This window comes from Choloepus didactylus, chromosome 10 (assembly GCF_015220235.1).
Source record: "Choloepus didactylus isolate mChoDid1 chromosome 10, mChoDid1.pri, whole genome shotgun sequence".
NCBI lineage: Eukaryota > Metazoa > Chordata > Mammalia > Pilosa > Megalonychidae > Choloepus > Choloepus didactylus.
Window position 1 is genome coordinate 38,334,432 of NC_051316.1, and position 20,621 is coordinate 38,355,052.

The following is a 20,621-nucleotide window of genomic DNA, read 5'->3' on the forward strand; positions in this document are numbered from 1 at the left end:
GTGAGCAAATCGTATGGCTTGTAATTATACTCTCTTAATAGAAAAGCAGGTTCGATGTCATTATCCTAGATACCATGCTTACCTACAAATTATATTGTTTGCATCTTTTTCCCTGTGGATTTCATTAGCTCCAGTAGAGCTTGTGTCTCATGATTGCAGTGGTTATAGGGTAGAGTGAGAGGAAAAATGCTTGCTTGGCCTCATCTCCTTAAAAGGCGTACAGACATTTGTACGTAGAGCAGGTCCAGGGCAGAGAAAATAGGACATTTTCCCGTCTTGCTGATATGTTTCTGACTTCAGGGGCCATTTAGAAAGAAAGAATAAGCATGACTAAACCAAACCTGAAACAATTAATGAACAGATAACTCCCTTCGCATGCTATTTAACCTGGTTTAGTTTTCTACATGATGTCTTCCCTGTTTTCATTTCTTTTTTAACATTTCCTGATAATTTCTAGAGCCGGTATTTCCAACATTTTGATTTTGAAATTTGTGTGACCTGTAATGCCTAAGAAGTAAGTGGGGAACATCACTTGCAATAATTTTTATTCCCATGAGACAATGTTCTTCAGCTGTGGCATCTGTAATAGTGTTTTAATCACATTCTTCTCTGTGCTAAACGTGGTTAAAAAACAGCAACTGAGTACTTTTCCAAAATCTAACTTCACAAATCCCCTATAATATGTACTTATGTATCTGTATTACAGAATGTATAAATTATTCAGGATGTCAGGGAGATGTGTAACCCGTATGAAATAGTGACTCTAAATTTGGGTTACATAGTGAAAATCAGAAAGAGATTCTTCCAATTTAGGTTGAAAATAGTTTGAACCCTGAACTCACTTTTTCTTATAGAATGACTTATTATTATCATATCAACAGATTACAAGCAATCTGTGTCCTCTTGCCTGGAGGCACTCCAAAATTCATTTAGGTGGTTTATGTAATAGCGGAAAGATTCTTAGAAATGGGGCAGGATGGATAAAAGGTAATTGCTTTTATCTAATGAAATAGTGCCTTCAGTTTTTTAGTAGATCATCTTTTTCAAAGATCCTAAATTGAAATTTAGTGGGATAGTAGGACACACTGGAGTAGCTGCTGTTCTGTATTTTACCAGCAACTCTGTGTCTGTGTCTTCTGGATGTACATATCATAGGTTTAATTTTCAAACTGCCAACTGATCAAGATTTCTCAGGGCTTAACACAAAATCTAGAATCTTTGTGACTCTCCTGATCCATCTGTGCTGTCAGAAAGACTGTCAGGAGTTCTTGGTTAAGAGTATGGTTAACTTTCATGATAAATAGTTTTGAAAATATAATTTTATGCTTACATTTACCAGTAAGGATCTGAAAATTCATCCACTAGTATAAATAGTAAGAGCTAACTTTATTGAACATGAATCTTGTGCTAGGCCCAATTCTTAATATGTATGTACATCATTTCATGTAATCTCCATAACAACCCTTTGAGGTCAGTACTGTTATCACACCCCATTTTCAGATGAGGAACTAAGCAGTTGAAAATATACCCAAGGTGACATCGAGTAGCATAACTCCAGCTCAGATCTGACTCCTGTCTGCTGCCAACAAATTCTCTGTTATGGGTGGAAATTTTTCTAAAATTTTCTTCCTATTGACATAGTTTGGTTGACAACAGTTCTTTCCCACCTTTACCTCTCTCTTTTTCTCTTCTAAAATACCATCTATTTTTAAAGGAAGAGAAAAGGGAAAATAAAAGGCCTACTGGCAAGTCTTTTCTCCATCTGTGCATGCTTGAAGATATGTGTGAAAAGAGCCACTATTGTCTAGTGTCTCTCACCACCGGCTACTAGGTATAAACCCTTCAACCTTATTTATTTTATTTTTTTGTGTGAAATATATGCAGAAAAGTGATGTATTTCAAAATACAGTTTAACAAGTAGCTATAGAGCAAATTTCAAAGTATATTATAGGTTACAGTTCTACAATTACAGGTATTTTCCTTCTAGCTGTTCTAATACATTAGAGACTAAAAAAGAAATATCTGTATAATGATTCAGTAGTCATAATAATTTGTAGAATCCTATCTCCTCTGTTGCACTCCTCCCTCTCATTTGATCATTCTCTCAATCTTCAGGGCTATGTGGACAATGGCCATTCTGACTTCTTCATGTTGAAAAGGGGTGTCGATATTATGCGGTAGGAGGATGAAACTGGTTGATGTTGTTGGAGAGACTGATGCCTCTGGGTTTCAGGGCTTATCTGGCATAGGAACAATCTGGAGGCCTTAAGTTTCTGGAAAGATAAACTTTCCAGGTAAAACATTTATAGAGTCCAGGGTATTCTTTAGGGTTTTCAGGAATACTCCTTCAACCTTATTTTGTCTGTTTCCCCACTGATAAAATGAAGATGAAATCACTTCTTCCCCACCATCAGTACTAATGAGGGATCCATGTCAATTTCCTTCAGCTCCTTAGAGAAAGTATAATTGTAAATACAAGACCAGGATATAATTGCAAATATAAAACTATAAGGTTTCACTGTCAGACAGCAGTAGATCCTGAGCAGCCTGTAAGAAAGTTTCTGTGTTTTGAAGAACGAGGGATAACAGTAGTAGAAGAGCACTGTGCTAGGAGTCATCACTAACCCCAGAGTTTAGCAGGGATGCTTCCTGCAGATGATGTGTGCAATCCTGGAAAAAGTAGTATAAATCCTCCTGACCCTGAAGGGCTGGAAGAGCCATTTGAATCCTGCTGATGGTGGAGGGTGGCGATTGTGCCTCTGGGAGTAAGGGGCAGGGGCAGGGGTCGGGGGCTCTGGGGGTCTGGCCGGGAAGATTGGGTTGGTCGTGTGTTGCCGTGGTTATTCTGCTGCACAGTCGCCCTCCACCTCCTTTCCTCATCACTCTGCCAAAGCGCTTGTGCCTCAAGGCTCTGAGTCCAGGCAAAGAGGGGCCTGCCCTGAGTGGGTGAAGTGGTCAGGTGGCACAGCGGACTGCTTATTGACACGAGGGTGGCAGAATGGAGTGTTTGTCTCCCTGTGTGTGCAAACGAGAGCATTCCTTCCAGGGTGAGGAGGACACACCATTCTGTTATTTGAAAGTTTAGCCTTTGCCTGACCACTTAGGTGCAGGTAAACCAACCCTGCCACTGTGTTTTGAAGTTTTGGCTCTTTTCCCTTCCTTGCTCTTTTTCATAAAGTGTGAACTCCTGATTCCATGTCAGTGGTTGATCCCCATTGCAAATAATCTCCAGCAAAATTTCGTTTTCCATATCCTATTGACTTTGGCACCTTCTCTGTTTACTTAAGCACTTGGTTGATAAGAACAGGAATCTGTTGATGTTCACTCAGAGCTAGAAGAGAAAACCTTTTAAGCTCCTCCACCTTCCCCCCCCCAAAAAAAACCCTCCTTCTTCTGAAGCAATAAATTGAAGGGGAGATGCCTGTTCGTTTGGTATCCGTGGGTCCCTTACATGAGACTGAAAAACAATGATGTAGAGAGAAGAGGGGGTCTTTGTAGCAAGCTAAAGTAAAGCAGTCACCAAGTAGGCAGAGAAACCTCCCCACAACATGCTGCTGCTAGCACGTTTAATCCCCAGGGCGGGGCAGCCCTGCAGGGAGGTTATCAAGGTGGAGACTGGCAGGAAGGACCAGGCAGAGACACAGTTACTCAACCTGAGGTATGTAAGAAAGGCTTGGAGTAGAAACAAAAAGAGAACAATTGGAACAGTGACTTGACTTCAGATTGGCATGATGTCGATTCACCTGACCTTCTGAATTTGGGTTCTTTTCAATGCCCAGTGTTAGGACAAAAATGACCTGAGAGTATAGGGGCAACTCTCCTTTCTAGGGACCACAGACCTTGGCCCACACACAAAAACATCCAGATGACCCAGGTAATGACACCCATCAGAAGACTTATCATTGTACATTTTACACCATGCAGGGGTAAGAGGGCTGGCATGTCCAACACAATATGCATCCTGTTATGAAGGGTTTATTTCAGGAACTTTTTCACAGAGAAAATGTTTAGGTGCTTTATCTTGAAAACCTGAGTCAATCATTTCCTCTTAGATTTTAGGCAAGTCATACAACTTTGCTGGATTTTCTTTCTTCTCTAAGAAAAATTCTTGTTGGCTAAAATAAATGTGTGTGCGTACATTCACAAACACATCTTTGTATGGAATGAGGGTATATGATTTTACACACCCCAGTGAAAGTCTAGTGATTTCTTCTGTTTTATCCCATAAATAGTAACTGGTTGTTGATGAGACACTAAGCAGTTTAACAGGAGCTGGGGCAGAGAGAAAAGAAAAGTGTTGGTCTCTGTTCTAAGGGAACTGACAGGCCTAAGTGAGACAGACACAGCGATGGAGATGTAGTTTGCTGTGGGAATAAAGAGAAGGGAGGGGTTGGAAAGGCTTCAGAGAAAAGGAGCCATTCCAGTTTGGTCGTGGAGGACAAAGAGCAGTGGAAGGGATGAACAAGGAGCATGCAAGATAAAGAGAACGCCATGAGAGAAAACATGGGGAACTGAAAGTGGTCTGTGTGGTTAAGATTGAAGGCACAGAGTGGGAGGCAAGAAGGTGAGGAAGTTCCACAGGGTTCAAATCGGAAATACTTTGTCTTATAGACAGCGGGGAACTGGAGGAGGATTTTAGGTAGGTGAGTGCAATTGGGGTGTGTTTCTGAGAAGTAATCTGATAACTGTGGAGGATGGATTTGAAAGGGGTCTTGCCAAAGCAGGAAGGTGAGTGTGGAAGTAAGACAGAATGAAGTCTATGTCCAAGGCAGTGGAGCTGGACTCGGAGAGGAGGGAAACAACCTGAGAGTGAAAAAGAAGTAGACTGAAAACACTTGATGATAAATTGGAAGTAGGGAATGCGAAGACGGGGACGAGCCAAGATTGTCCGAGGTTTCTGGCAGAAACGGACTGGGTGAATGAGGGCCCCATTAACCCCAACAGATAAAACAGGAGGGAGACCGGCTTTGTGGGGGAGGCATGAGGAGCAGGGTGTGGTGCCTGCTTGGGGTGAAGTGCTTGGGGACCTCAGCAGGAGTGTCCAGCAGACACTTGGAAACACTGGCCGGGAGCCCAGCTGGAAAGGTAAGGTGCTACTGGCATTACAGGAATTTTTTTTTATTTTAATTTTATTTTGAAATAAATTCAAACTTACAGGAACAGTTGCAAAAACAATACAAACCCCATACAGAGAACTCCAGCATACCCCGACCCCCCTACCCTGATACCCCGATCCACCAACTTTAACATCCTGTTACACCACCATTTCTTTCTTTTCCTCCCTCCCTCCCTATCATCCATCATCTATTGCTCTGTCTTCTGAACATATGAGAGCTAGCTGCACACATCCTTGAACAAACAATATAATTCACATATACATTTCCCATGAACAAGAACATTCTTTTATGCAATCCCAATAAGCTCAGCTAAGAAGTTCAAGAAGGCATTAGAGAAATTAGAGACAGTAGTGTCAGAAAATCATAGAGGAACACAGTTTTAAGCAGGGAATGGTCAGTATTATAAAACGCTGAAAAGAAGATGAGTAAGAAAAAAACTCAAAAGAGCTCATTGGATTTGACAATTTAGCCAGAGCAGTTCTGGGGGGAACAGGTAGAAAAGCCAATGTGGATGACCATTGTAATTGGATTTGGCTGGGAGGGGAAACAGATAGCCCCGGCAGGTAAGGGATCAGGGTTTTATGTTTTAGAATCCATGGGATCTGGGTCAAACGAAGGTTACTTATTTTTAGACCTGTCACCCCACTCCAGCATCAAGGCTTTGTCTGTAGCTCAGGAGAAGTGGTACACTCTGAAGTGTGTATACTCTTTTGTAAAAGACTACTATTTTTTTTTTTTTTTTACCTTTTAAAAGAATTTTAGGTTGCTCAGATTGAGAGTCCTGTTTTAATCCACCTGTCCCTGCCATGAGATATTATGCTCCTTTCTGGAAAGCCCTGGGGAGTCATCAGTCACCCTCTCCTCCAGTTAAATAAGTGGTGTCCTTTGCTGTCGGCTAGAGTAAGGGCGGAGGGGGTGGCTCTGCAGTGACTCATGCGTTCTCATTCACAGTGTGTTGAGTAATGCACTTGGTGCTAGTGCTTAATAAAGCATGCTAAGGATGTTGTCACTGAGCTCGAATTTTCCTCAATGGGGCTGGATCCCTGTCACCACAGGTTCTTCTTGCCTTGCTCTGAGGCACTTCTCAATGAAGCATTTGTCCTTTTCTCCTTTATAATGTCTAGAATGGTATCTTCTGCGACATACTACATTTTGCTGCTGAATAGTTCTCTCTCGTTCTGAGTTGGATTTTGTAATGGTGCTGTTATTTTTTCCTTTTCCTTTCCTCTGACAAAGAACGCCTTGGAAGGCCTTTCATGCTCGGGGCTCCTCCAGGCTGCCTTGTGAGAGGCCAGAAGCCTTCCCCAGTGCACTGTATGGTGCAGGCATCGATCTGATGCGAGGCCAGTGCCGCAGCCCTCAGTATGGCACAGGCTCCCCGGACAGACCGTGCCTGGTTCCCACCACACTAATTAATTGTCATCTCAGAAGGCACTGAGACCAATTGTTCCGGAGTTGACCTGGCCAAGCCAAGTCTAGAAGAGGTAGCGAGCTGCCAGCTTTCCTGCAGCTTGGCTGGGAGTCTGTATCCCAGCAGTCTGTCAGGGGAAAGTTGCCAATGTGAGGTTTTAAAAGCTGCCTCGGAGTTGCCAGCAATGGAGTTGCTTGTTAAGAGAGTTGCACCATAAGACTCCAGTGAAATGGCTTGAAGATCGGCTAGAGTGTCTGGAATCCAGACACATGAAGGTGTGTGATTAGCTGGGGGAAGTGAAAATTGCCCTGTTCAAGTGCGCAGGGAGTCCTTTTTTCACTTAGCATGTCACTGAATATATAGTCTCTACCATATACTGATGGTTGTATATGGGAAAGCTCTGCGGTGGGTGTTACTGCACACAGTGAAGAAAGAAGCACGATGCTGCTTACGGCAGTGGATTTGTAATGGCCCCAAGGAGAGAGGGGCAGGTGGGGCAGTTCTCAGTGTTCCAGGTGGAGAAAATAAAGCAGAAGCTCACTTATGACTTGTTTAAGGTCATGCACAGCTAGCACTGAAATCCTTGGCATCTATCATGACTAGGTTGCCTAATGCATTCTAGTCTTGATGGGCCAGATAGCTGAAATAGGCAAACCTTTGCCTGGGTTCAGGGCTGTTGCCAGTATCTAGAATGCCTTTGTGCAAATGAGAAAAGGTGTCTCCATGCCCCTGGGCAGACAAATTAGAAAAAGGAGCTTCCTCCTGGCTGAGTGAGGCAGGCAGCTTGGTGAGAGAATTCAGGCTGGATTTTAGGCCCCACGGTGACCCCGCTGTGTGCAAAGCCTATATGGGCTTTTGCCTGGACAAGGGGCTGGTTCACAGGTATTTGCAAAAAGCTTCGTGGAGCAAAAGCTTCATTTTATTTCTCCACTCAGTTCATTCCCAAGTGTAAAAGAAGCTCATCTATTTAAAAGAGCTGATTGTAAGTGCTCCACCTTAAACATATTAAGGGGCTCCTTTTTTTTTTTTTTTACCTTAACCATGTTTCTCTCTCTGCAAATTATACTACCCACCCTTCCTTTTTGATATCTGCTGTAGCAAATCGTAAGGCAACACTCTGCCCACAGGACGTGGTCTTTAAAGGAGTCATTTCCTGGTCCCTCTCCCCTGGACCATTCCCATCGTGTTTTTCGTGGCACTGGCAACAGGAAGGCACATTGAATAGCAGCGCTGAAAAGGCACTTTGTTGTTTATGTTATTACTGTGGGTTTGTCTCTGCCTAATAATTAGCGCTTCCGGCTTTCTGAATTTATTTGCCAAAATATTTGTAGGACTTTCGTGAACAAATAAGGGATGTTTCTAGACATAACTGACCACTGCCTAGCAGGCTGAGCAAACCCCTGGCGGTCTGAGTTTTGAGGATGGATTTGCTCAGAGAAAAAATATCCTAGTAAGGGAAAAACCTCCCTAAATCACTGGCTTGGCATTGGTAGCATCTCAGCGACCTCAGTTCCAGGCAGTTTGAAGTTGCCCAGCTTTCCTTTCAGTACAGGATAGGTCACTGCTCAGGGGCAGTGAATCCATGGGTGAGGTGGAAAAGTCTAACCTGAATTCCATTCCTGGCAAAGTTTCTGAGCCTCAGTTTCTTCATCTGTAACACACAATAATAATATTTGCCTAGTTTAGTGCAAAGAATTGTGGTTTAGGAATACCTGAAACAATGTGTTTAAAATGCTAACTCTAAAACATTATAAAAATGTTATTTATATGAGGGTCTAAGGATGTTCTTCTCCACGGGAAGATTAACCAGAGAAAAGAGCCTTATTTGCTATAATTAGGTTAAAGGGACATCTGTTTTATTCTCTGCTGCATTTGCTCTTTATATAAAGGAGAAAATTAGAGGCATGGACAGTTCAACCATCTCCCTGCTCCCTATCCTATCTATCTATACTGTTTACCTTCTAACAGTTCTCTCTGGCTTCCTCTTACTTTGGAAGGTGTTTCCTGCCTACCCAGGATCACACTCAAGCCTCTTTGTATCCATTGCACACCCATAAAGATCTCACCCCTTCAATCCTTTCTTTTTTCTTTGGTCAGAACCAGCCTCTCTCAACCAGCTTGTTCTTCTAGCTGGGCAAAACCAATTCAAATCCCCGCAGGCCTGCAGGTTAGTTAAATAAGTGAAGTGGGTTGGGTGTGAGGGATTGAAGCAATTGCACCAGACTAGAAAGTGCATGTTCATTGAAAGGGGGCAGCTGCAACTCAGCTTCAGCCCTCTCTTGCTTTGTGGAATTGTGGGCCCTGACTTGCCACATCTCCTGATTTTTCCAGAGAAGGCAGAAATCAGGATTTTTATGTGAAATTTCCACATTGTTAATGTTGGAATTTATTTCAATATTTCATATAATATCAACCAAGCCAACCAAGTGTGCCCAGACAACACATTTGTAAGATGCTTTTGGCCCATGAACCTGTCCATAGATTAAAATATATATCTGTATCCTATAGTTATTAAAGAAAATCATTTATAATTTGTAAAAAATATTTCCCTGATAGGCACAAAAATTTCCTGATAATGGGAATTTAAAAACACTACTCCCACCTCCTCACATCCACATCCATTTTCAATCTAGATTGACTTAAAGTGTAATCCAGTAAGATTGGGAACCAAACACTTAAGGCCCTGGACAAAATAATAAAATATTTGTAAGCCTTCCAGATCCTTGGACTGATTGACACCAATAAGGGAACCAATTTTTGATGTTGTGAAAGAAATGCATTCATCTCCCATGGCCTGCTTGGTCAGGAGGAGGCCACAAAGCACCATCCTCTTTGGTAATTTCACTTTCATCAATTTTCCTCTTCAATTCTTCCATCACACTTTTCTATATACATAAGCCTCTTTTCTGGTCATGACATCATTTTTTGCAATAGCTGTTGTTGGCATATCTGAACTTCCAGTCGGGTTGGAACTCAACTCCAGAAACTCATGGCTGAGCTTGCCCTTGTGACCCACATGGGAGCCTTCTGTAGATCTTTGAGCACACCTGGGCTGTGTGCCTCATTCTTAAAGGATAATACACATCAATATGGTGCTTACTTAGAGCTGCCAGCCTCCTTTCCATACCTGTGTCCTCTTTCTTTAGTTGATGATCACATCCTTTTAGGACCCTCTTATTGGACCAGCCGTGATATTTCTGCTCTTGGATCTCCCAAGCTACCTCTCTTTTTCTTCAAGTGGAATGACTTCTCATAGCAATCACTGTTCTTCCATTCCAAATTGTTCATACTTTTAATTTTTTGTGGTAAGCATATTTGCTTCTTTCAATGTTTCTGAATGAGAAGGTCATCTTTCTGATTACTAAGAGGGAAGGACAGATGCAGAGGGTAGATACAAGCCCTATCATTGAGCAATGAAGTTGAAATTATTTCCTGTAAAGTAACTTTGGGAGTTATCATTAGGCCATAAACCTCCTCACATTAAACTACTTTTAAAAATAACATCCACAAAGGAACTCAGTAGATTTTCAAATGTTGTCAGCATGTATTTACCAACTTAACCTATGCCTCTTTTTGATGTCAGATGGATTGTAAGGGATTTCCATTATTCCATCCCAAGTCTATAATGAAATAATACACTGAAAGAATTCGCCACCAGAGAACTTTGTTTAAAAGAGGAAGGCCCAGCTCCAAATTAGATCCAAAATTGTTTCTGACACTTGCAAGTGACTTATTACAAGAAGCAAACAATAGATCCTACCAGTGGATGAAGAAATGCAATACTATTTTAGATTTTCTGACATGAAGTTGAACCAAGGGCTCCTGCAAAAATGGATTGTTTTCAAATCTCTAGTTTATTGAGTTATATTCCTAGCCAGTCACAGTCTTGAAATGCTAAAAAATAATTTAACATTAGAGTAGCACTTTACAGTTTAGAAAATTTCATATATAATAGCCCACTTAATTTCCATAGTCTCATAATGAGGTAGGTAGAATTTTAAAAAGACTTCTAAATAATTTTTTTATAAATTTCTAATTGTATGGATTAAAAATAGGAAGATTCAGAGATGTTAAAGACTTACCTATGAGAACACAGGTAGCAGTTAGTGTATTGAGATTCAAATTCACATCTTCCAATTCCAAATTTTGCCTACAATTTGTGATTTTTAAGAATACTAAGGATACATTATGTACTAGCCACTGCTTGGAGCCTGAAATCTTCCAATTAGAATTTATTCTGATGGTTTATTTTAACACTGTGCATTTGTCTCTAGCTAAAACACGTATTTCCCTGGGAGAAATAATACAAAGACTAAAGTAGAGATTCATTCAGTCAGTTTGAATGTATCTTTTTTTAAATTATTTTATTTTAATGGAGGAAAGGTCCAGAGTGGATGGAGTGGTAGAGGAAAGAGGATGCAGAATCCCTTCATTACCTCTTCCACAGTTTGTGCTAGTGGTGTCCTCTTGCCCAGGAGTGGGGCCATTTGGTGTGGTAGAGGTAAAGCTCTGGGTACTTTTCATTGCTTTCTCCCAGGTGAATGTTTAAGGGGGTCATTCCTGCACCACAACCTGCCAGGAATGGGCTGTCACCATAACCTAAGATCATTGTTCTCTTTCATACCTTAGGAACCCAAATACCCAGAGTCTTTGCAAGTTTCCCTAAAAGGAATCGTGATCAGACCTGAGACAAGTGTGCCTTACTGGCTCCTTGGCAGGTGCAGGAAAGGAATTTGGCATCGACTGGATTATGCCAAAATGGCTTGATCAGTGCAAAGTTTTGGTACGATAATAAAACCACACTTAAGGGTTCCCTTGAGTCACAAACTTATCCAGGGCTCTCGAGTAAACCTCGTAAAGCTGAGCTGGAACTGCAAATGGGAGCTAAGGGTTTTGGTTGGCTTAAATCTGCTGAATAATCTATGACACAACCCCACGCAGGAAACAGGCCCAGGAATGGTTGTTCAAATTTTACCTAAAATTACACTGTGGCCTGGAAGTTCATCCCTATCTCTGTGAGTTTGTTACATTTCCAAAGAAACCTTTAGATCCCCCATAGGATTCCTTTTATTTCCACTTGGAAAACCAATTTCAGGATAAGTGGTTCATTTGAGGTAACTTTTCTTTGACTTCATAGGGCAACTTTGTGAAAGTACTAGCAGTGTCCTTCCCACCCATGCTTCTGTTCAAGGGTGTTTGCTAATTCTTGTCCAATAGGTCTTGCAGCTGGTGCCCTCTTTATTGATCATCATCAGTTATTTAGTGATCACGTTGGTGGGATCTGTGAGAGGAATAAAGAAATAATTCGTAAAGGGCCTTGACTTTCCATTAAAACCAGAACAGCTTTGCAGTGGTGTATTCTCTTGGTGTTATCACACTCCCCCTCACTTACTCAGCCCCAACCCCCATTCCCTTCTTGCTGTCCCTGGAACACTTTAACCTCCCTCCCCACCTAATGTTCCTTTCCATCTGCCAGGAACCCTCTTCCCCCAGATATCCACATGGCTCACTCCCTCACCTCCTTGGAGGGGGAGGAAAGCAGAACAGAAAGGAGAGTAGGAAGAAGTAGAAGATACATTGTTTCAGCAGCACATTAAATCCTTATGTTTAAGGGCAGGTTACTAGTGATATTAGATAATGATATCCAGCCTTAGTAAAATCCAGCTTTTAATCTCTCAAATTGTATCATTAAAAAAACAAGCATACATTAAAGAAAAATATAACCAGATTACACACACCTTAATCTAACTCTCTACTTTTGCATATTTCTTTCTGCGGACATGCATAATAAAACCCAGTGCTTTGTACTCAAAGACTTAACCCATTCCGTGGGGATGGAGGGAAGGGGGTAGCACAAGGTGGTGATATAGTTTGGCACTTTTATGCTGACATTGCTGTAATAGAAATTGTGGGCTAGTGTGGTACTTCTAGTAATGGATATCTTTACATTGAGATTACACCTGGAATCCTAGGAACCTGGCAGATGGTGAACATACCTATCAGAGCCTTGCAAAAGATACACAGACTCATCGTGTATCCCAGGAACCCTAAAGTTAACTCAGCTTGGGTTTTGCACACTGGAGGTCTCAGTTGTGGCCAGGGAGCCATCCTGCCAAGAAGGAGAGAATCCCAAGGCCCAGGGTCACCAGCATGTGGGGAATGTCTTGGTGTGTTCCGGCATCACTCCCCCCCTTAGAAAGCACGCTTTGAACAAGATGATATATATTTATTAATTTTTCTGTTTCTCTAGGCAGTCTTCAACAAACATAATCATCTCCAAAACATAGCAAATAGCAATCACAATTAAGAAAATCTCTTTTCTCTAAAACACAGTTGTTTTTCATCCCCAAATATCAATTGGGGTTGTTCCTGCATTCCACGCAATAGCATGTCTAAACTGGTTTTGATGAAAACCGGATCCATTTTCCTAGCCAAGGAATGTTGTTTGTTGAATCTGTGCCGTTCTGCTCACACTGTTCTGTTGGGACTGATCAGGCCATAAAGAGGGAATTCATTCGTTGGTTTCCATTTTACCGCTGCTCACTACAATTAGAGCACTGAAGTCTAGGTTGTAGCTACTGTCCCAGTACAAGGCTAGCAGATATTACTGTCCCACCACGAGAATAGTTAGCTTTAGAATTGAGAAAAGCCAGAGCTAGGGGCTGGGGGGTGGGGGTGGGTGGGAGATGTTCCAGTTCTCTGTTGAAATGTGATGATATCTCTCTGTGGGGGAAAGGCAGTCAAGGAGTTCAACTTAATATGATTTCTTATGGCATAGAAGTCCCTCTAGGGGGATTTGATTTATTGAAAATGAAACTCCCAGGCCAAATAGTTATTACATGATTTCTAAGCTATGAACCTGCAGATGTGTGAAAAGGCTTTTCTCATGTTTAGTGACTTTGCATATATCATGCATAACTTCCTGATAAACATAACCAAAGTCATGTTTTTGGACAGGAGAGGGTACTCCCATCTTTAAAAAACAGGGTACAGTAGCCTTATCTTACCAAGAAATCACTGAGCATTCCTATAATTAAGAATTTACCTATGACTTAGTTTCTCCTTGGGTTTTGAAATAAAATCTCAACGTTAAGAAGGTTGCCTAGTCACTAGTCTTTCACTTGTTGAAGATCGTATGTTGGAGAACCTTAAACTGTCAATCTTTGTCTTTAAAAAAAGCTGGCATCATTTATTTGTTTCACTTATTCATTTATGACTTTATTTGTTAATAATTGGATATGGTCCTTGATAAATCTAAAACAAATAAATGATTATCATAGATTGCTTTTAAATAAAAAGTCTAGAATGTAACTAAGTTGGGGGCAAAAAAGGGGGAAAAATAACACTGGAATAAAATATAATGCCTATTCTGAAAAATATTGCCGAAAGGAGCATTTATACCAAATTGCAGTGATTTTACGCAGTGATTTTACCCAATTTATTGTGTGAAAATTGCAGAATGATGATTGTGCCATTGCCAATCATTTCTCTGTGGCCATGCTGTTTTTAATATATGCTGAAAGCTTTGGGCTTTTTTCCTCTCATTTGCCCTTGTTGGAAATGTCAATGCAAAATTTGACTCCTGTGTGAGATGCTAGATAATTTTTTATTTAAATGCTTCCAATGTCTATTTTTAATGCCTGTCTCTCACCACAAGCAGTTAAGAAAGGTTCTCTAATATATGTGTTATGTGTACTGAGAGTTTTTTCTTTTATAGGTCAGCATAAACTCCAAAAGGAAGCAGAAAATATTATTGAAAATTCTGTGTGTGTGTGTGTGTGTGTGTGTGTGTGCATGTGTGTTTGCACACTTCAGTCTATTCTGGTTGGGATGAGCTTTTCTTAAACTATGAATGCATGAGGTCGAAGGTGTGAGTGTCCACCTGTAATAAAGATGGAGCTCTGTGGCTGCCGCGAAGAGTGGCATTCCCCCTACCCCAGGTCTCTCCCCAGACCAGAGTTCATGCTGCTTGTGCAGAGCTCAGCTCATCCTCCTTGTGTCTGACCTGCTTTCCCTGCCCACCTCCCTGTTCTCTCTCCAGTCCAGGCGTCCTGAAGGGAAAGGAAGAGGATGAATTGTGACAGTGGGCTCAGAGATAAGGAACTGCCCCTGCCAACTCAAAGTCTCTGCCCAAATCATCTCCCTCTCACCCCCCACCTTGAGATTGGCACATGGTCATGACCTAGAGTATAACATTAGTAATGGCAGCCTGGTAATTCATCCAATCATTTTTTTTTTCTTGTTTTAAAATAACAAAATATGCCTGAGTTACAAGGCATAATAAAATGTACACATCTGCATTAAACATGCAATCCAAGAACTAGAACAGAGACAATACCTTGTATCTACCTCCATGCTAATCATCCGTTGTTTTTTTTGTTTTGTTTTGTTTTTTTGTTTTAAGAAAGAGATAAAGTTCTCTGTAGAAGTACATGGATTCTTTTATATCCCAGACTGTGTTTTAAAAAGAAAAATCATTATTCAGTCAACCATTTGCTGAGTGCACGATGCATCCAAAATGGCAGAGGAAGAATGGTAAAATTTTCTTTAAAAATGATACATGTGTGCTTCTTGAGCACTTGCAGAGAAAAATGTCCAGGTTCCCAGACAGGAAAAATGAATTAAAGATGAATCACTGAGTCATTTGGCAAGGTTATATGCTCCAGTTGCCGGTGAAGAAAACAAAACAGTCAGAAGTTGAACTTGGCCCTCTCAGAAATCTCAGAAGTGTTAAAAAACAAAGCTCTCTATCATCCTAAATTGGCCACAGGGTTGCTATCGTAATAAAGAAGGCATTTTTTGGTCAATATTCTAATTAAATACATAATCCTTATATATTTTCCAGCTCTTTTACTCTTACCAGAGAGGTGAGACCAACGTTCTGGTTTTAACCCACCAAAACAGAAAAGTAGTTAGTTGTTTTTAGATAGAAAACATGGCCACACACAAATCTAATCAGGTGTTTCCTCCAAATAAAGTAGATTCAAATCTAGCCATCAAAACTGTACCTCCCTGGCATTCTGGTTCCCTCCAGTTCATGGAGCCGTGTTTAGGTTGTAGCTCAAGCGGTGTTTTGGGGCAGGCATCACTTGAAGCCTACAGTCGTCCCTGGCAGTTCCAGAACAATTTCAGTAACCATGATGCAGCACATGATTGGAAAGTGAAATGTGAACTTTGTTAGGAATACTGTATTTAAAATAAAAGCAGATGAGGAATCCTAAGCTGAGTTTGGCCTGAATATGAAGGCTGTGTAATCTGGAAGTGTCAAGTTCCTCACTCTTCTTCCTCCAGTATAGCCAGCGTAGGATCTTGGGTACCTTAGATATAGCTCATAGTCTCTGGATAGAGTTGAGAAACGGTTAATGATTTAGGGAGAGCAGATTCAAGTCCATTCAGAAATTATTATATCAGTCCTTCTTTAATTATCTTATTTCAAACAAGCTAATGAAGCAGTCTGAAAGCAATATTTGAGTGACCAGCCCATTTTACTGTAAAAATCCAGACTCTTGATGAGGTCTTCCCACTTTTAATCAATCAAGTCTGATTTCCAGTTTTGGTTAATACGTGGTCACAGTGGATTTTTTTTTTTATTGTGAAATATAACATATTTACATAGAAGTGATAACTTTCCAAGTGCAATTTAACAAGTAGTTAGAGAGCAAATTTCAAAGAATATTGTGGGCTACAGTTCCACAGTTTCAGTTATTTCCTTCTTGTGTCATATAACATACATGCAAAAAGGTGATAACTTTCATAGTACGATTTAACAAGTAGTTACATAGGAAATTTCCAAGAATGTTATGGGTTACAGTATCATACTTTCAGTTATTTCTTTATTGTAAAATATAACATGTATACAAAAAGATGTTAACTTTCAAATTACAATTCAACAAGTAGCTATATAGCAAATTTCAAAGGATGCTATGGGTTACAGTTCCACCATTTCAGTTCTTTCCTTCTAGCTATTCTAATACCCTAACAACTAAAAAAAGAGAATTATTTAGAGATTTAGTATTCATAATCCTTTATTAAATTCCACCTTGTCTGTTGCTACCCCTTCCTCTAGTTTAATCACTTTCCCGATCTTCAGGGATGTCTAGGCAGTGACACCCTAACTTGTTCATGTTGAAAAGGGGTGTCGACATTATGGGAAAAGGGGACACAACTGATTGATGTTCTTAAAGAGGCTGTTGCCCCTGGGTTTTGGGACTTTGCTGGCATAGGAGCTCTCTGGAGGATTTAAGTTTCTGAAGAATAAACTTAGTGAGTGAAACTTTTATAGAGTCTCAGATAAGGACCCAGGCATTCGTTAGAGTTTTTGGGACTACTGTTGGCTTGGGCTTATCATACTGTGGCCATCTGGGATATCTAGCTGAAGCTTGCATAGGAGTAACTTCCAGGACAGCCTCTTGTCTCTATTTGAAATCTCTTAGCCACTGAAACTTTATTTTGTTGCCTTTCTTTTCTCCTATTTGGTCAAAAAGGCATTCTCAACCCCTTAATGCCAGGGTCATACAGTGGATTTTGATTATTCATTTTCTACTATTGCTGCTTGGTTCTGTCCACCAATAAGCCTGGGGAAAAAAGAGAAATACAGCCTGAGAACTAGAAATGGAAGTTCTAGAGCAGCAAGAAAAGGGAAAGCAGCATTCTCCAAGCCCACCAGTATGGACCCAAAGATGACTATAAAGAGGGGCAGCATTTAAGTTCAGCATGTACATCTCTTACTAAAGTCATCCCTCATAACTGAAGAGTTCTTTTACAGCAGATTTTTTTTTCCTCATTAAAGTCAAAAGTGCTGTCTAGAAATCCTGTTCTCTGCAGAAATTCCGTAAAAATATTGAGCTACATCCCAGTGAAAATTGTTAAGATTCTGAAAATAATGTGTACATTTATTTATATTAAATTGCATGGTTAATGCGACTGTAGACAAATCAGACAGTGCTGGTAAAGATAAATTTAAAAATTAAAGTCATATAGTTCCCACTGCCCAGATATAACCTGAATGTTTTGTTATATTTCTTTTGGGAATTTGTTTATGTATTAGTAGCATCTTTTCATGTCAGTATACGTATAAATCATTGTGATGCTTTTTTTTGAGAATAATGATTTTATTACTCTTTTGAAAAATGACACATATCATTGTTTTTTTAGTCAGTCATTATGAAGAAACAACTTTTAAAAAGTCACTCATATTTCTACCCCTGAGAAACAGCTGTCATCAGCATTTGGTGAACATCATTGCAGATAGAAAGCCTGATTAAGTTATGCCTTAGAATATAAAATTGTATATATAATTATTTAACTTAATTTTACTCAAACTAAGAACAGAAAGAAATTGAAGAGAGTCTAAAAAAAAAAGTCACTGAATTTCAGACATACATTTCTTCACAAAGGAAATTAGTTCCTGAAAGATTATTCTGTAACTAAAAGATAATAGAAAAGATCATAATTTTTAAAATCATTTTAGTTTTTTAAACTGTACATTTCAATGTGGGTCACATTTATTTACTTACTGTAGTAAAAGGCAGCAAATCAGAAGACTTTTATATTCTATCTCTTCTTTACCCACCTTTCAGTATTTGATGGTTACAGTATTATTTTTACACTATCAAGATGAATAATATTAACAATATGTTCCATAAATATAATTTCCAGTTTAATTTTAGTTCTATATTTAGTAGATACAGGACTTACTACTAGTTCTTTTCTCAAGTCGACTATAGTTTTGTTTTTATTATTGCAAGAAAGGCTGATGAGTACAATTCTCTGCTGTCTTGCCTATTGAGAATCTTTTTGCTACATTCCCTCATTATTTTGCAGACATGACTTCTGTTTCTATAACTATTATGGAGAAGACTAAGGCCAATAAGGAGGTTCAGTGTATATTTAAAAGAAGAAATGAAATAGATTATTTCAAACAGAATAACACTGCCTAAACAATGGTATTCTCTCTGCTTTGAAGAATCTACATGAGCATATCCACATTTCAGACCAGAAAGTTTGCTGGTGAAAAAAAAATCTGAAAATAGGGAAAAGAAGGCTACCACTTTCTATTCCCTCTAACTTCAAGAATTTGATCGAGTAGTGGAGTCAGGGAATAAAAAGGATATTGTATTTTCTTGGAGTTAGGGAAGGGAGTCTTGACAGATCCAAGGGCCTGTAATCAGGGAGATCAGGAAATGAGGCGTACATAGAGGGAAATGGCTTCTAGTCCACTCCCATATCTTCAACCGTAGCTCCTCGAATACAGCTGCCTGGTTGTGACATTGGTTATTGTAGCTGTAAGTTCAGTGTGAGTGTTCAGATCTCAGATTTTTAAAATATTTTTCTCTGTGCCTTAAACCCATCTTACTATTTTGCAATCACTTTACCTATAACTCAGAATTGTTAACTTCTTTATCTAAGATACGTAGACAAATAACTTTGGCTCCTGGCTCCACTATTAGTGTATCATTATGATGCAGGCACTCTGGAGCCAGCCTGACTGGTGCCATTTATAAACTGAGTGACCTTGGGCAAGTTATTTAACAATTCCCTGGAGCTGTAAAATGGGGCTAATAATAGTACCTACCTTATATGGTGGTTATAAAGACTAATTGCATACTCTATGTAAAGGGCTTAGAACTATGCTTGCCAGTCACAGAGTAAGTGCTCAATCAATGATAGTCATTTTTGTGTCCCTCCTCGAGATATTTATGCATATTTAATTTTATAATATATAAATTTTTTTCTCCTTTTTGGGTCAAAATGGCACTGTAAAAATTATCTTCCTATCCTGGTACTTTAAATCTTTTCCTCTAAACTGAAAGCTCTCCCCCAGACTGTATTAAATTTCATCTTCTCACTAGTCATCCTAGTCTAAGGGGGTTGGTAGTGAGTGCATAAATTCTTTTATTTGTATTTTCTTGGTGGGAGCTTAATAATTACATAACTGAAAAGTGTACTGTATCACCCAGCAATATGTTATTTTGCTAATCTGAAGCTGAAAACTCATCAAAAGGGACAACAGAACTTGCCTGTGTTTTTCTCTTAAAAAAATCTTTTAATGCCAGGACCCCAAAGTAGATCTATCCCATCTCCCTAGATAGATTTACAAACTTAAAAAGCAGATAGGGTGGGAGGGTAGAGGTAGGGGAACAGGGAGTTTGTCCATTCTGGAGACTGTTCTCATTATCAGGTGCACAGAACTTAAGTTCTTGATAATCTTGTCCAAAAGTCAGAATTCACTACCTTTCCAGTACCTGCAAACACCTCCTTGCTCCGGCCAGGGTCTAGCCCGGACTCAGAGTGCCTTAGGCAGTTTAGGCAAATTTGGGCCAGGCTTTGCCCTCAAACTAGTTTGCAATTCTTTCTAAAATCAACCCAAGTTTTCTGGGGTTTTTTTGTTTTGTTTTGTTTTGTTTTGTTTTTAAGAAAGCGTTATCATGTATTTAAAATAGCAGCCCCCAGTTTTAAAAATTCTTTACCATAAACCATCCAAGTCATGGAATCTCATTTGTAGTTAACCTGAAGATAGAAAATCATATCTGCTGAGAATCACAAACCTTAAACAAATGAATAAAAAAGCGATATACCACCTCTGTTTAACAGTTCACATTGTGTGTCCTAAGTAATCTTTCAATAGCCAGTGTGTCTTGAAAATAGTTGTTAACTATAGGGGAGTAAAAATGAGAAAGTGTGAAATATTGTAACCGAGGTCCCTCCATCAGAGCTACCTGTTATGCATTTAAGGGGTAAAAACGAAAATCTCAAAATGCTTTCACTACTTCAGCAGATACAAATAGAGCTATAATGTGCCACTAGGTCATTATTTCCAACTATTATCACTTATCTGTTTTAACACAAATTTCAAATTTTAATTTAAAAAACTGGTACTGTTCATTGGTACCCCATACCCAGGTTCTAAATGTATTGTTACATATTTCAAAATATTTTTCTCCTTATAAATCAGAAAAAAAAAACCCTCCACACCATTTTCCATGTGGTTTTAATTTTATCAGACTGTAGGAATTTTGGAAACTGTCTTTGCCTAGATGTTGGAAGAAAATATTTTTTCTACAACAGCCAAGACTTTCATACTTTAACTATTG

The 20,621-nt window shown here is 39.7% G+C and overlaps 1 protein-coding gene and 1 pseudogene across 1 annotated transcript in view; one reads left to right on the forward strand and one right to left on the reverse strand.

The window, feature by feature from the left end:
• GNAQ (G protein subunit alpha q) overlaps positions 1-20,621 on the forward strand; it is a 307,686-nt gene that overhangs the window by 176,552 nt on the left and 110,513 nt on the right. The window lies entirely within an intron of this gene.
• Positions 9,158-13,669, reverse strand: LOC119505055 (annotated as a pseudogene).